The sequence below is a fragment of the Pelodiscus sinensis genome, chromosome 3 (assembly GCF_049634645.1).
Source record: "Pelodiscus sinensis isolate JC-2024 chromosome 3, ASM4963464v1, whole genome shotgun sequence".
Taxonomy (NCBI): domain Eukaryota; kingdom Metazoa; phylum Chordata; order Testudines; family Trionychidae; genus Pelodiscus; species Pelodiscus sinensis.
In genome coordinates, this window is record NC_134713.1 from 183,116,005 (window position 1) to 183,129,522 (window position 13,518).

At 46.4% G+C, this 13,518-nt stretch overlaps 1 long non-coding RNA gene across 1 annotated transcript in view; it reads right to left on the reverse strand.

Moving 5' to 3' along the window:
* The window catches only part of LOC106731379 (uncharacterized), a 319,644-nt gene continuing 306,126 nt past the window's right edge, over window positions 1-13,518 (reverse strand). Inside the window, exon 6 of the long non-coding RNA XR_012903012.1 lies at window positions 1-4,970. This is a non-coding gene — a long non-coding RNA (uncharacterized LOC106731379). The remainder of the gene's footprint in view (window positions 4,971-13,518) is intronic.

Consider the following 13,518-nt stretch of genomic DNA (forward strand, 5'->3'; position numbering starts at 1 on the left):
ATTAGGTTTACCGCCATCGAAAGAAAAGCCGCGTTCTTTCGATTTAATTTCGAAAGAACACGGCTTGAGTCTGGACGTAGGTGAAGTTTTTTTGAAAAAAGGCTACTTTTTTCGAAAAAACCCCTGAGTCTGGACACAGCCCAAGAGGAGTTGTTGATCCTCCGTACCTTTGGAAATCATGTTTAATAATTGTGTTTAAACCAATTTAATCTGAACTTATTTTAAACCCTGCAGAAAACTAGTTCAGATAGCTGTGTTAAAGATCCAAAGCGGACAGTCTTTGAATTGGAGTAGAAATTGCTTTCACAAGGTCAATTAAAAACTGGGAGAAGTTTCAGCCCCGAATGAACTCCTCCCCTCAACATCTTGATTTTAACGTTTTAGTTGCTTACAACTATGCAGGAATAAGTTTGATCAATTTTACTTTTGAGTAAGGGATGGAATGAGGGGGGCTTTTTCAAATTTTATTTGAGAAGATCTTTGGATCAATCAGAAATGTATATTTGTGTAAATTTCAAACTTGTCTTAAACTTGTCTTCAGTGAGGACAAGTTCTGTCTTTGACAGGTCTGAAGAATATTTGTTTAAGAAGAAATCAAAATGACAAGTATTAGAAAGTTGTGTACACTATGTACTCAGTATATGCTCCATTAATTTTTAAAACATTTGAAGGCCCAGTATCCCAAGTACACGCATACATCATATGATCATTCAAACATATACATCACACATGCACACTCTCACTGGTACACAGGCATTGCACACTCTTACTTACATATACATCAAGCATGCAGACTTCCACAGTAAAGCTACATCTACTTTAACAGATCTGGAATCTCGTTATTCCTGGCCTGCTATCTCTGTTCATGAATGCCATTTATATTCTTTATCTGGTTGTGTGATCACTAGACTGTTATTGTTTCTCTTCTCTATGGTCAGCTGTTTTGACCTTTGACACCTTTTTGGCTTTTTATCACAGTTAGCCAGCAGTTAGTTTCTTTTTTTTCCCTCTCCTGTTCAATTCATAGGAGTGAACATTACACATTTTTCTGTTATTTTCCTGTTGTATTCATAGACCTTAGTTTTCTGGCATTTTGCCAAGGATCCTTCCTCTATTGCTTTTAGCTTCTTACCCCCAGAAGGGGCTCACTTGACTTTGTTTCAATGTTTTCTTTTTATTTGCTTTATCCTTCTGCTGAGCCTGAAATTTAGTTCTGCTGACACAAATAGTTAAACTCCTAGTGGGAATCTGCTTAAAACCACTCTCTATAAATACCTAGTTGTACTATAGCAGCATCTGTTTTGTATGCTGTCACACATTTTCATTTTTTTTCAGCAAGTCACACGTTCAAGATTAAAACCACTATTGGGTTATTTATTTTAAGTACTTATATAGCTCCCATCATTGTAGTATCTGAATGCCTCACAATTTTTAATGTACTTATTCTCACAATGCCCCTACGAGGTAGGGAAGTGCTATTTTACAGGCTGACACACAGAGAGACTAGGTCTAGGTTAGCAAAAAATTGAGATCGCCATCATTAATTTTTCAAGATGCCTAGAAATTCACTGGGATTCCCAGAGAACCTAGACTCCCTATACAATGAATGGGGAGAGGTAGGCTCCTCACAAGGGGGGGCCAAAACAACCAAAAGCTATTATACTACATATTTGCAAGAGGTTGTCTGTTTGTGTGTCTGTTTGTTCAAGAACTCCTCCTAAATGGTAAGAGCTTGGATCACCAAATTCTGTATACAGCTTCCTCTTCTCATAATTTAAAGCAAGGTCAGGATTTAGCGGTGCCAGGAAAATGGGATGTGTCTGGAATTGGATTGCTTCTCATAAAATCATACAGAGAAGAGCCAGAACCACCAGGCAGGTGAAAGGGGCTGGCTGAGGAAGTGCCTCTCTTCATCCAGGACTGCCCCATCCCTCAGCCTTTCACCCTCCAGACGCTCTTTAGGGACAGCAGGGGGAGGAGGGGAGACTGAAGCTCCTCCCACCTGATTCATACAAGGACTTTGCTGGCCCTTCCCCTTCATCAGGGAGCAAGGGGAAAGTGCACAGTGTGCTGGGGAGTACAGGAGGCAGATGAATGTGGACCTGCCCCAGCTGGGGAACATGCACCCCTCCCCTAGTTGTACCTGCTGGAGCTGTGGCTATGAAGAGGCGCTTCTCGCCTGCCCCCAAGTTTCTGTGGTGAAAGAGGGCTAGGGTTGTCCTTTCTCCTCGGGGCAGTCTGCATACTGAATCCTTCACCTCAACCCCACTCCAGAGCAGTGATTTAAATGCGGTATGTACAGTTTCATTTTATTTTTCAAAACACAAAAATTAATTGAGTTAAAGACTCGAGCAATGCCAGATAAATCTTTTAGTATGAAATAAACAAAAATTGTGTTTCATCTGGTGATTTCTTCCCTGCCCTTTGAAACTTCACAATGAAGCCCCTGGGTGTTACATTCAAGCTAAGATCTTCCAGTTTCTTTCCATTTGTCTCAACCTCAAAGATTTCAAGACTAATAACAGAGTAGACCCTATTTTCATAAACTTCCCTCTCTCCCTTGATTCTGTTTACAGTATATGGCTGCTTCTCTTGCTGCTATCACTACAAGTCCCATTCCCCAAATCCTCCTCTTGCTAATGTTTTCTAACAGCAGTTATGTTAGACCCAGTGCTTGCAAAACACTGAAATGTTGCCCTAATGCCAAAGCTCCAATGTCATAGCTCTGCACCACTGGTGCTCCAGTGAAATTAATGGGCCTGATTATCCTCTTACATGTTTTACACCAATGTTTCAAGATTGTTTTCACGAGAGTTTACACCTAATTGAGAACAGGATTAGCACCAGTCTAGTTGCCGCTGGGGGAAGCTGAGTCTAGCAGAGAAATGGCAGTAACGTTATCATTTTAGAAAGGCTTGGTTGCTGTTCATCTACAACAGCTGTCAGAACAGTCCCTTGCTACAGCTCTACATCCTTTCAATCATTTTGAAGAGTATTTTTTATTTTATAGGTAGGATTTCTGCATCAGTTTGGTTTGCCTGAATGTCATCCAAATGAATAAAATCACATCTAAATGCTGTTATTATAACAGTGACATTTTTTCTTATCTGCACTATCAGGCTTAATTGGAACAAAGGAGAGGGGGAGGGGCTTCATAAACTTAGTGGTAATAGCTTCTTCATAAATTTAAAAATGAACCTGGATTTTATTCTTAAACAAAGGTGATTTGTAGTAGAAAATACTAAGACCCCCCCAGCCATTTTGACAACACTGTGATTTTAAGGTGAGATCACTGAACTCAAACTTTCCATAGCAAAAGGAAGAGGAAAAATATCTACTCATAGGAAATATTAGTTAACCAAAAATGTCCCTTTCATAATAGAAGTTATTATCGGATTAAAAAGCACATTCTAATTTTAACAGTTCACTAATTATCTGCCTTACATCTCATCTTTCTGCCTAATATCACTTTTAATTATATAGTACTTTTTGGCACATTACATATAAAAAGTAATACACTTTACTGAAAATAAATCATTTTAACTGATGACGGTAGAGAAGAAATACTGTGGCTGCCCCCCCCCCCACCCACTGTATTGTAATAAATGTTTTCATTTTGCTTTGAAAAGAGACACTTGATGCAAGAGAAAAAATCGAATTTAAAGACTTGAGACTTGTACAGCTTTGAAATCAGACTGAGGAAATGCCTCTAAACTACACTGCATTTTGTACACATGGTTGGTTGCAAGAATTTATCATCACAGATGGTCTTTGATTTGTAATCCACTGGGGTCTGATCCTGCTGCCATTGAAGCTAAGGGGAGCTTTGCCTTTGGCTTCCTTTGGAATAAGTTTTGGCCTTTGAACTCTAGTAATGTATAATTCAAAGAACTGTAGCAATGTTATGCCATCAGAGCTCCATCTCTTATGAGCATCTACTCATCAAGATCTCAGTTAAAGACTACCAAATTGAGAGGGATTTTGTCAAGCAGCTGAGGGATCTGACCGTGAGTCAGGAGCTGTAGGTTCTTTTCCTGCTCTGCCAGTGAGGTGTTGGGTGAGCATGGACAAGTCACAACTTCTCTGTACCTCAGTTTCCTGATCTGAAGAAGAAGTACCACCACCTTTTGGGGTAGTCGTGAGGCTGAGTGGATGTTTGTCAATTGCTCTGATGAAAGATGCTATGTCAGTAAAATGCATTATTTATTATTAATTATTATTCAAATTAACATTAAAATGCATTTTATTCTACCCAGTCCTTTAGGGAGGTAAGCAGAAAGATTTAGTTTTTATGTGCAAGCAGGACGCTCTTTTCCTTTCTATGGGCATGAGAGAGGAGAGTTTACAGAGTTAAGGACCACTGGCAGAGAGAGAGGTTTTTTTCCAAGGCTTAAATCTAAACTGAGAACTTAGACAGACCTGTGACTGGCAAGTCCTCTGAGGATAGACAGCCTGTGGATTAATGATGCTAACCCCTGTTCAAATTTGCATGTATCATTTACTTAGCTTTGCTCCTGATGGAATTAGGTATAATTCTTTATTGAATATTATTCTTAATGTATATTTAAGCATTAAAAATGAATACGTGCATGTGATAAAACGTAGGAAATAATTTATAAATATCTAAAGTAACATAAGATATAGAGTACTTGGCTGTCCTGCAAACCTGAGGAAATGTCTGTATAGCACTACTAGGCTTCTTCCTTCTTGGATGTTTTATTATATCTTATTGACCTGCTAATGACAGCCTTCCAACACCCCAGCCTGCCAGAGTCTGTTGACATTTCCAAATATATAATCGGTTCTTCATTTTTTTTGGATCGAAGCTTGGTGTACAGGTCATCAGCCCAGATGCGATTTTTCACCCTTATAAAATTATTTACAGCTGTGAAGCACTTTTTTGATTTAGGTAATTACAAAAAAATCCTGAATCTTCTTTTTCACTGTCTCTGAAGCAAAATCTTCATCAGCTGTGGATATGAAAAAAATATAGATTTCTTAATAATGATTCCTTTCTTGGATGCATTGCAGCTACTGGTGCAAAGGGTTTTATGGTTTGGGGCATAAAGCCACTGCAAGTAATAATAATCATTACCCCTAATTAAAGTGCACTTAATTGCTCTTGCCATTTTTTTGAGAGGGGCGGGAGGGAGATTAATGCGTCTGTAAGTCCCACATTACGGAATTTAACTAGTTCAGCACAGTCTTGCAGGATGAGTGGTCTATCAGGGCCGATATCCACCAACAATTCTTCCTCAGGAATACTGTTTCCGAAAAATTCTGATTTCCAGCAAAGACACTCACCAGGCCTGCCTCTCCCCAGCCTGGCACCTTGCGAAGTTTTTTTAGACTTGTGCAATGTGTGTGCAAAATGCTCCTGTGCTGATTTCTTAGCATTTTACCTCCACTTTGCAGCCATCTAAATGATAAGGTGCAAGGTTGTGGAGAATCAAACCCCTTTGTGTCAATTCTTCCCAAGCAGTTCAGGGAACACCTACTCTGAAATACCCTTCCTGCGCCTCTCCGCTCCAGCCATGGGTCTCAGAGCCTGGGTCAGCTGCCTTGGGTTTGCACTATGGGGCACAAAAAAGCAAGGTAGATATATGTGTAGAAGTCCCTGCTAAGGCTGGGTCTGGGGCTCTGAGATGCCCAGCCTATGTACTATGACTACACTGCTATTTTTAGCCCTGTAGTACAAGCTCCATGAGCCCGCATCAGTGGCTCTGAAGTCTGAGACTTGCTGCCACAGGGGTTTTGCTTGTTTCTTTGTTGTGTAGACATACCCTGAGTCTTGTCCAGTTCAACCTACCAGGGACAACCCTCGCTTTATAGGCCTCCCTAAGAGCCAACCAGATCTGGCATCATTTCATTCTCTCTGCCAACCAATCAATATGTTTTAGCCCTTTCTTTTTGCAGCCAGTCTCTCTCTCTCTGGCACCCACAGCACCCTCATCCAGGCTGTACATTCATCTGTTGGCTGACCCGCACTCCTTCGGTCCCCAGCAAAGCAATCTGGCAGTGCAGTCTGTGCAAATGAATCCGTCTGGAAAGAATATCCACACGACACTAGGCAACCCCCCTCCTCTTCTGTCCTGTTCTGCTTTGCCCTCGCCTGTCTCTTGGGATCACTCACTGACTTTTACACGACACAGTGACATTTGCTGAAGAGTGGCAGGGGAACAGGCAGGGTGGCTGTGTGTCTTGGGTTCTAGAACAATATGTCTCTTCTGTTCCCATCTTCCCTGCAGCTTCTTCCAGGTGGCTAAGGAAGTTTGGATGGGGAGCAGCCACTGACAACCCATCTTTCTTAGGAGCTGGGCTTTCATTGCTGCAGGGCTTGGCAGAGAGAGGGCGCTATGGAAACAGGGAGGATCTCCATCATGTGCCTTCACCAGTTCCTCCTCTTGGAGGGGGTGATATAGAGACAATGTCCTTTGTAGAAATGCCATGCAGAATTCAACAGGAATGAACCCAAGAAGGCTTAACAGAAATTAATTAGGGAGCTATAGAGCTTACTATGAAATCTATAGCATTTAATATATAACAATATCTTTTCCACATATTTATTAAAAAACAATTTATAGAATTTAATAGAGAATCCAGCGGCAGCTTTAAAAAGTCTATCAGAATGTTACTGTTTGGTATAGAACGCTACAGGTCCTCTCCATAAGGGAGCTGGCAGCCAAAGCTGTGGAGAGTTTCACCAAAGATGTTCCCTCCTGTGTTAAAAGCAATGGGAGGGGAAGATATCCACAGGGATGTCCCTAGGTATTTGCGAAACACACAACTGCTTAGGGCACCTGAAAATTGGGAGCACCAAATTTTCAGGTGCCCCTACACAGCCAAGTGTGCTTGTATGCCTGAGTATGGCCCTACCACCTCTACCACTTGGCTCCTCTCTGGCCCCTCACCTCTGCTGCTCTCTCCTCCCCCTACCTCCACCCACTTGGACAGCAGCCACTCACTAGGGCTGTCTCTTGCCAGATGGGTGTGTGTGTGAAGAGGAGCCCTCGGTCTCTGCTGCTTTGCTATAGCCCCAGAGAAACCCCTGAGACGTGGCAGAAGCCATGTGGGGTGGGAGAGGGATGCCTCAAGTCCCCAGCAGAAGCCATATGGGCAGTGGGGGAGGGGCAGGGGAGAGCCCCAGGCTCCTGGAAGAAGCTGTATGGGAGTTGTGTGTGACCTGAGTTGCATAGGGCCCCATCATTTATAAGGATGATCTGGATATTGGCTCAAGATGGGATCCAATCTTGAAGTTATTTAACACTCATAGACTCCTCTTGTCTTCAGTACAGGCTGTCTGTATATAGAGGGGGGAATATTAAGAATTGATCATTGGTTATGGCTGTTCAGAGGAGGTTCTCTGTCTGGGCAGTGGGACACAGCAGAGAGAGACGACAGCACTGATTGGCTTACGTCAATCACAACTAGTAGCTACTGTCCAGCTGACTGAGAAGGCTGATGATGGGACCCTAGGGCATGAGATACTGCTGCTCTGAGAAGCAGTAACATACAATTGTACTGTAGCCAGCATGCCACACTTACTTAAGGTACGCAACTCCAGCTATGTAGAACATGTCTCTGGAGTCGGCTTACCTTAAGCTGAGTTTGGTGTTGTCCTCACAAGGGGAGGCCGACAGTAGAAAATGTTCCTGTCAGCTTCCCTCACTCCTTGCAAGAGCAGAAGTATTGGCCACTGGAAAGAGCACCCTCTGAGTTCAATTTAGTGAGTCTTAACTAGACTCACTAAATCAAACTCTGGAAGATCGATCACAGTAGCATTGATTTTCCATGGAGTGAAGACAAGGCCTCAGGGTATGTCTACACTACAAAGTTAGTTCGAACTAACGGACGTTAGTTCGAACTAACTTTCATAGGTGCTACACTAGCGCTCCGTTAGTTCGAATTTAATTCGAACTAACAGAGCGCTTAGTTTGAACTAGGAAAACTTCATTTTACGAGGATTAAGCCTAGTTCGAACTAGCTAGTTCGAATTAAGGGTGTGTAGCCCCTTAATTCGAACTAGTGGGAGGCTAGCCCTCCCCAGGTTTCCCTGGTGGCCACTCTGGCCAACACCAGGGAAACTCGTCTGCCCCCCTCCCGGCCCCGGACCTCTTAAAAGGGCACGGGCTGGCTACGGTGCCCGTGCCAGGTGCAAGCCTTCCAGCACCCAGACAGCAGACCCTGCACCTGGCACGGATCGAGCCACCCACCCGATGCGCCCCAGCCCTCCCCCTCTTCCTGGGACCAGGCTGGCGGCTCCCGGGAGCTTGCCCGGGACCGCAAGAGGCGGGCACCCGCCTGGGCTAGTGCAGACATTGTGGACCTCGTCCACGATCTCCGCACTAGGCACAGGAAAGTGGCCGTCTAGGGCAGGAGAGCTGCCAGCCTGGCCACCCAGGAGCAGATGTGCAAGAGAATCAAGGGGATCCACTGAGACCCCTGACCCTGAGCCCTGAGCTTACAATGGCCGTACTGGGTCAGACCAAAGGTCCATCTAGCCCAGTAGCCTGTCTGCCGACAGCGGCCAACCCTAGGGACCTTGGAGGAGATGGACCGAAGACAGTGACCAAGCCATTTGTCTCGTGCCATCCCTCTCCAGCCTTCCACAAACCTTGGGCAGGGACACCACTCCTACCCCCTGGCTAATAGCACTCCATGGACCCAGCCTCCATGACTTGATCTCACTTCCCTTTAAACTCTGTTCTAGTTCTAGCCTTCACAGCCTCCTGCAGCAAGGAGTTCCACAGGTTGACTCTTTGCTTTGTGAAGAACAACTTTCTGTTACTAGTTTGAAGCCTGCTACCCATTCCTTTCCTTTGGTGTCCTCTAGTCCTTCTATTATGGGAACTAATGAAGAACTTTTCTGTATGCACCCTCTCCACCCCACTCATGCTTTTAGAGACCTCTATCCTGTCCCCCCTCCATCTCCTCTTTTCTAAGCTGAAAAGTCCCAGTCTCTTTAGCCTCTCTTCATCTGGGACCTGTTCCCATCCCCTGATCATTTTAGTTGCCCTCCCCTCTCCTAGCCTCTCTCTTCCCCTCTCCCACCTCCTTTTCCCAGTCTTCCCCAGTTTTGTTCAATAAAGACAGATTCCATTTTGGAAGACACGTTATCTTTATTTTGTACATCAAGAAGAGGGGCTAGGGAAGGGTAAGTGGAAGGAGGTGATGGCGGAATGGGGTACGAGCCCCCGATGGGGAGGACTGGGCTGGCTCTGCGGGCTTCTGGGGGTGGAAGCTCTCCTGCAGCCCCCCAATTGCCCCCTCTCCCCAGATGGCAGCCTGCGGCAAGTGCAGCCGGGCTGATGGCCGAGTGGTGTGATGTGCCCAGTGTGGGTAGTCTGGACAATCCAAGCCAGGACTGCTTTGCAAGCGGGGCACCCCTGAGAACTGTCTGTCCGGGGTGGGGGTCGGGACCCTTTAAGCACAGCCCTCGGCTAGCCTGAGACAGCATCTCCACGCTCTAAGTTCTCCTCTGATGCCCTGCCAGCACTGCTTCCGGCCATCCTTAAGCCCGGTTCAGGGTCCACTTAATGTGGACATGCTAGTTCGAATTAGCAAAACGCTAATTTAAACTAGTTTTTTAGTCTGGATCCGTTAGTTCGAATTAGCTTAGTTCAAATTAACTAATTCCAACTAAGTTAGTTCGAATTAACGTTGTAGTGTAGACATACCCTCAGTGAATAACCCTGAGAGACATCTACTCAGTTTTTCTTAGAGCACATTTCTGTCCATTGTTGCTGCAGTGAGACATCACAACTGCACAACATACCGAAATAAACAGAATGTTTGTTTTCATTTTTCATCACTTAATTTCATAACTAATTACACGGACACTTTACTAAGGCAAACCACACAACAAGCAATTTCATAATGTCCTTTAAATTCTTAGCCAACAAAGCTATGCCGGCAATTATGAAAGGAGCTATCTTCTGTCATCCAATCCGAGCACCTGGCCATCAGAGGTTTAGGGACCCCTAGAAGACAGAATTACACCCCAGACCACCTTGGCTAATAGCCATTGATGGGCTCGTCCTTTTTATCAAAAGGTGTGATAGACTATGAGCACCATGGATTTTTGGTGGGACTTTGCTTAGTAATGATAATATACCATTATATAGCACAAGGCAGGGGTGGGCAATAATTTTTGATGAGGGGGGGCACTCCAAGAATTTGGGAAGTGGTTGATGGCTACATTCTTCCATGATATTAATGGGGGAGGTGTGGGGTCTGGAATGGAGGTTAGGTGCAAAGGAAGCTTGGGGTAAGGGAGGGAATTTGGAAGGAGGCAGTTGTGACCTGGGACACTGGATTGGGGTGCAGGGGTTTGGATTGTGACCTAGGGCAGGGAATTGGGGTACAGGAGGGGACTGGGTTGTATGCTAGGGCAGGAGGGAACTGTGACCTGGGGCAGGGAATTGGGGTGCCAGATCTGGGAGGGGATATAGGTGCAGGAGGGGGGGCAGAGGATTTAGGTACGTGGAGTAGGGAGGAGGAGTGCAGGTCAGAGGGTTGGGGGAGTAGGGGTTGGGGGTGCCAGTGGCAGGCTCTGGCCAGGAGACTTACCAGTCAGCAGCCCAGCATTTTCCTGAAGCAGCCTCCCTGCCTGCCCTGTCCCCACACAGGCTGCAGTCATGTGCTCTGTGAATAAGTATGAGTCCCGGAGGGGAGGGGACATGGTGCTTCTTGGCTGCCTGTTATTGAAACAGGCAGCTCCCACTGGCCAATTTCTGACCAAAAACCAACCAATGGGATTGAGCTGGGGGCGGGGGCAGCTCCTAAAGCCTTCCCCACCCCCCTCTCAGCTCACAGATTTTAAAGCAAAACTGCCCAACAGCCAGATTTCTGAGAGGAGTTTGGGCAGGGCAAGGCAAGCAGGAAGCCTACCTGGGACTCCCCGCAGAGGCCGTGGGCCAGATCTGGTGGCTTGGTGGGCTGAATCTGGCCCATGGGCCGTATTTTGCTCAAGCCTGGCATAAGGGGACAAATACCTATTTCAGGTGAATTAGTGATAACAAGATGCAGCACCGCTCTGTAGGGTAACCCAATATGGTTGACACACAGTATGTAATAATAGCAAGGCAACCTAGTAATCTACTTGTCTAGTAGTTAAATCAGAAGACTGAGAAATCTGATGTGGGACTTGGGGTTTCCCAGCCATGCCACTGACTCGCTGTTAAACTCAGGGGGTCACTTAGGTGACTATGTCCAGGAGTATCTCAGCATCAGCCTTAATATGGGGTTAGGTGCCAAACTTTAGACATGAGAGCCAGATTCCCCAGCTGGTGTAAATCTGCACAGTTCCATTGGCCTCTGTGGATCTGACTCAGAGTTTGGTCCTTAACCTCTCTGTATGTCAGTTTCTCCCTCTGCAAACTGAAGTTTGTGAGGCTTAATTTTTTGTCAAGATGCTCTGAAAGCTTTATATGAAAAGTGCACAGGGTATGACAATATGATTAGTCTGCTAAGTTAATGGAGCTCAGCTGGCATTCCATATCTGGGGGAGAGGGCACCATATGTTAAAAAGACATAGGCATGCAGATGACATTACCGACAACCACTCAGAAACCCAGCAGGTTCGATAGCTCTTTCCTAATAGTCTTAAAACCCAAGAGCTGAAGCTCTGCATTTCAAATGTACTGAGAGCTCCTGGGCCCTTACTACATTTAAAATGCAGAGGTGCAGCATCCCGGACCAGCTTGAGCTGGGACTGCTTGGTCCTGGCTCACGCTGAATCCAGCAGCCTTTGTTCACGGTGGCCAGCCCAGTCCACCATAAACAAGGGCTGCTGCTGGAGCAGCTTCTGTTCATGGTGACCAGGGCTGGCCATGGCCAGGGGCTGGTCCTGTAGCAGGCCCTATGCATGGCCAGCCCAGGCTGCTGTGAATATAGGCTGCTTGGTAGCAGCAGCCCCTGTTCATGGCAGATAGGGGACCCCCGTGGACAGAGGCTCAGCCCACCATGGGCAGAGGCTACTTTGCAACAGCCTTCCTTATCCCCTACTCCTGCTGCCTCTGTGAGAGAAAGCCGGAAATGGGAGGGTGGGGGGAGGCTGCACCGCAGAGAAGGCTTTTAAGCTGGCTCCCCTCAGCACCGGCTCCTGTCCCCCCGCTGACTAGTCAACTACTCACTAACATCCCTACTGACCTGGGGTGGGGAGCTAGGGTGCAGGAAAGGGTGGAGAGCCAGAGGCAGGCTCTGGCCAGGATGCACTTACTAGGCGGCTCCTAGCCAGCAGCCCAGTAGGACTGTCAGGCAGGCTTCATGCCTGCCACAGCCCCAGGCCGCTTAAAGGGGCTGGCTGCTTCATGTGCCTCTCTGCGCTGTGTGCCAGGGGAGGGGAAAGCTTAATGCGCTTCTCCCCACCCCTAGCACGACTCTCCGCTACCATTGGCTGGAGCCGGTGCTCAGCATAGTGTGTAAATTTTCATTTTATTTCTCCTTGGGATGAGGAAGACAAAGACCCTGATTTCTTCTGACTCTCTATCATATGTGAAATTACCATTTTCCATGGTGCCTGTAATTCCCTTTCAGTTAGGGTGGAATTTTTCCATGTAATACTTCTGATTTCCCCTACTCAGACCATGCCAGATCATGTCTTTTACCACATCAGTTATTCACACTGGAATTTGCATTTATAATCAACCAATGGGAGCTGAGAGATTGTGCTGGAGGCAGGGGCAGCGTGCCAACCTCCCCTCCCCCTGACCTGGCACACAGCACAGAGAGGTTCACAGAGCAGCCAGCCACTTTGAGCAGCTTGTGGCTGCTCCTTGCCTGAAGAGTCCTGGTGGGGTGGGCCATGGACCAGATTCAAAGGCTTGGTAGGCTGGATTTGGCCCATGGGCTGTATCTTGCCTGCCCCTGCCCTAAAACATCTGTGGGAAATTTCCATTGTGAGATGATGCCAAACCATTTGTTTCATAGAAACCTTTGTCACACTTGGAAACAACCAAGCAAACACCTGATGAAGAGTTTGGAGTTGGCTGTTGGAGGTGCAAAAACATCATAGCTGGGAAGAGTCTTTCCCTTAACTGTATTCTCTCCATGCTTCTCCGCCAGCTTTGTTGATGAGTCAATCCCCCAGCTTTTAAAGTAATTGTTGCTGGTCATACGCCGTGCTTGTTCCAATGGGGACGGAACAACACCGCATTTTCTCAACAGAACGTTCAGGGGGCTGCTCCATGAGCTCGTGGCGCTTTCTGCTTTCTGTGACAAGCTCTGTTATGCAGCATGATGCATTCCCTCCATGCCCCAAAGAGGGTGTGTATTCTCGATACTCCTCAGCACCTTGTGGCAGACACACTTTGCTGTGATTCTGTGAGAGCACTCTGCGACTGTCGAGACACGGCGTAGGATCCAGGACTATTATCTCACGCTCTATTAAAAAAAACTTTTCTTGGGGGACGACAGTGATGTCAGTCTGCGACCCGCTGTCCCTCCCTCTGCCTTCAGCTGTGCAGCCTTTCCTCTCCCCCATGCTCGGGGGTGCTGCACAAACCCTGAGCAGCACTG